The 3,300-nt window shown below is 35.8% G+C and overlaps 1 pseudogene; it reads right to left on the reverse strand.

Moving 5' to 3' along the window:
• Nucleotides 1-131: 131 nt before the first annotated feature.
• On the reverse strand, nt 132-3,016 carry LOC117114065 (annotated as a pseudogene).
• Between the last annotated feature and the right edge of the window lie 284 nt (nt 3,017-3,300).

Here is a 3,300-nt window from a genome sequence, read left to right on the forward strand (position 1 = left end):
TTCTTTTGCGTAAAACTAAAATTCATGCCAATATTTTTCCATGATTTATAATAATTGGAGTAATGCAAATGCATATTTTCTAAAAAAAAGTCAGTTTTTAGTGAAATTTTGCCGGGAATGGGGCTTTAATTGACGAAAACCAAACCTGAAAAATAATCAACAAAACATGTTCAATAAGGTACTCTATTCGATTACCTTATTACCATGGAGGAAATATTTCCTCCATCTTATTAAAAAGTTAAACATTAAAAGAGAAGAACATAACTGTGTAATAGGGTACTCAAACAGAGTATATGCATATTCAATTCTTCAAAGACTTTAACAACGACATCATCATCTGATTTTGTTGCTGCAAGATTTGTTGCTGTTGGAGTATTTGCTGTTTTACTAGTTGTTGTTGTTGGAGCTGCTGCTGCTGCAGAGCTTCATACCTCCTATCTCTTTCTCTATCTTCTGCCCTTCTTCTTTTTTCTTCCTCCCTTTTTCTCTTTATTTCTTCCCTTCGGAGTTGCCCGTCAAGCTCCATCTTTTTCTGAATGAGGCTGATTGTATTATTCCCACTGTTCCTCCTTCTGGCCGTTGTGCTGCTTTCATCCTTATGTCTAAAAAGAAAGAACAAATGAAAAAATGTAAATAAACCAATGAGCTAAATTTTGTCTATTATACCCATTTCACACTAGCAGAAAATATTACAACTTTTAACAACTATTAACAAGTTTGATATTCCGAGATTTTAGGTTCGTTTCACACATACACTTTCAAACCACGAGAAATCTCGGGAAAACTCGGAAGAATAATGACTAGGCCTAGAGGCCTAGAGTAGTACTAGTAGTAGTAGGCCTATGCTAGTTGTAGGTTGTCCGAATTACATATCAACTACTACTAAACTAGGCCTGGTACCGAATTAACAAGATTATAATTATTCCATGGTCCTTAGCCTTCAGAGAGTAAAACAAATTCAACTCCTAGCTCGCTCGCTTGCTGTAGTCGAGCTGGCGAGAAAGATAGGCCTAGGCTAGCTAGGCGCAGTCGGGCCGCCGGCCGGTAGCTCACCATTGTTGTTAGAGGCAATCAGTGCGACAAGCATCATAATGATTCGCTGTCGGCGTATTTTACGAAGCCTCGTGATTGTTTCTACATCAGACATGTGAAATTTAGCGAGGTTTCTTTTGATTTTAGGTCTAGCCCTATTAACAAATGGTAGTAATGTTGATATGTTTTCCATCGCTGCCGCCATTCGTTCGAACTAAACAAAAAAAAAAAAAAAAAAAAAAAAAACAGCCCGCGAAAAGGTCAAAATATGGACATAATATAATAATAATAATTTTGGCTTATATAGCGCATTATGATAAAGCCTCAATGCGCTTAACAGTAAAAATAAAATTCGGGAAAAAAATTAAGAAAAATACAAGCTAAAAAGGTGACGCATGCGCAACAACAACTCGGAAGATTTCGGGAAAAAAACAGGCCTCGCGATGGTCTGTTTTTGTTCCGAGATAACTCAGGGGACCCCTGTGAAATCTCGGAAAGTTTTACAAGGATTTGCTTTCACACTCATCCAAACCTGGTTACAACTTGTTACAAGTTGTTAATATTTGCAAAATAGCAAAGACAGTTTTTTTTTTTTTACCAGAGGTGGGAAATTTCCAATAGGGAGGGAGATTATAGGAATCTTTATGAGCATTACAATTCAGGAATAACAACTTATTTGAAATGTCTTCCATGGAGTTCACAATTCAACAGCTGACCTTAATCACCAACTCGCTATTTTACAATTCAGTTGTATATCATTGGAAGAGCTAATCTTCATTTCGCATTTTAATTACCTTTTCTGCGTTTCCCCATATGTTTCACATGAACGTTTTCGCATTTCTGCACCCTCAGCTGCCTTTTTCTCATCTCCTCTCTCTTTAGGTGCCATTTCAATGTCTTTCTCCTCTTGAATAAACTCCTCTATGACCTCTCTTAATTGTTTCTCTTCTTACGACTCTTCAACTGCTATTCCACTTGCCTTTTTTTCATTTTTATTCTTTTCATTTACTCTCTCCATGAGATGATTTAATCGATCCCTCATTGCCCGTCTGTCTACTTTAAACTCGCGCGCCTTCATCGCATCAGCCACCATCTGCCATGCCTTCCCCCGCTCACTTGCTCCTTTTCTGAACTGGAAAGGCCTTGCTAGTATCACTTCCCCTATCAGGATCAGGTCCTTCTTATTGTCCCAAATCATGCTAAATTACAAATTTTTTTTACAGATATTGCTTTTAATTGCGAATATCTCATTATTTAATGCAGGTGTTTTGTTGGTTAATAACAAAGTAATGAATTTCTATGTAGCTGAAAGAAAATGTGGATTCCATCCTCCCAATTAATGCACACTGTTGACTTGAACTGGAGGCCTATGTATGAAAAAAAAACAGTGCTCCTGCCTCAAGTATAATATGAAAACATTCATATATATGGTTAAATCGTAATATATAAAATATATAGACAAAAAAAAAATCTTAGTAGGTTATATAATAGCTAAAAATTTACATTATTTTAACATGGACAATTTAAACTGAAATCTACTCATGAACAACACTTTTGGACACTTTTTAAAAAATTTTCTAGATGGGAGGTTTCATACATATGCCACATTTAAAAATATAAATTATATTAAATGTTCAAAAGAACATGATATTAGTTATTTTGATGTATAGGTCTAGGCCTATACCATACAAAAGAAAAAAAAATCATGTAACCAACCGATTTGTACCCTTCTGTTTCTTGGTAGGTTCATGTACTGGTTGTGGTTCTGTTTTGTCTTTCATTTCTTCTGGCTGAAAATTTAAAGAATGAAGGTCAATCTCTAAAATAGATTTGTATAATAACCTGTCCATGAGCCAAAATTTTATGAACATTGTTCTGTGTTAGCAGGCATGATTAGCAGATTCTGGTCATCCTTGTATGCGAGAAAATGTTATTTTGTTGTTTTTCTTCTTGTTCCTGATCTTATTATATAAGTTGTTTATTAGGTAGCCGATCATTTCGGTCGCGCTTCGTTTCGGTCGTGCTTTGTTTCGGTCGCGCTTCGTTTCGGTCGCGGTTTATTTAGGACAAATATATGGAGCGCCGAAGGAGTTGCGAAAACGAAAAATGTAATATGCCTAGGCCCTATATATTTTAGTTCGTGAATCGGGGTTATCATAGACCTAAGCATTATTGTTTTGCTATCTTTCCACGAACAAAATATCTTTCTGCTATATTCTCTTTCTTCCATTTGCGGTGATATATTCATGATTGCAACATGATCTTGTA

This window comes from Anneissia japonica, unplaced genomic scaffold (assembly GCF_011630105.1).
Source record: "Anneissia japonica isolate Jap-2015-1 unplaced genomic scaffold, ASM1163010v1 scaffold650_len285673_cov152, whole genome shotgun sequence".
NCBI lineage: Eukaryota > Metazoa > Echinodermata > Crinoidea > Comatulida > Comatulidae > Anneissia > Anneissia japonica.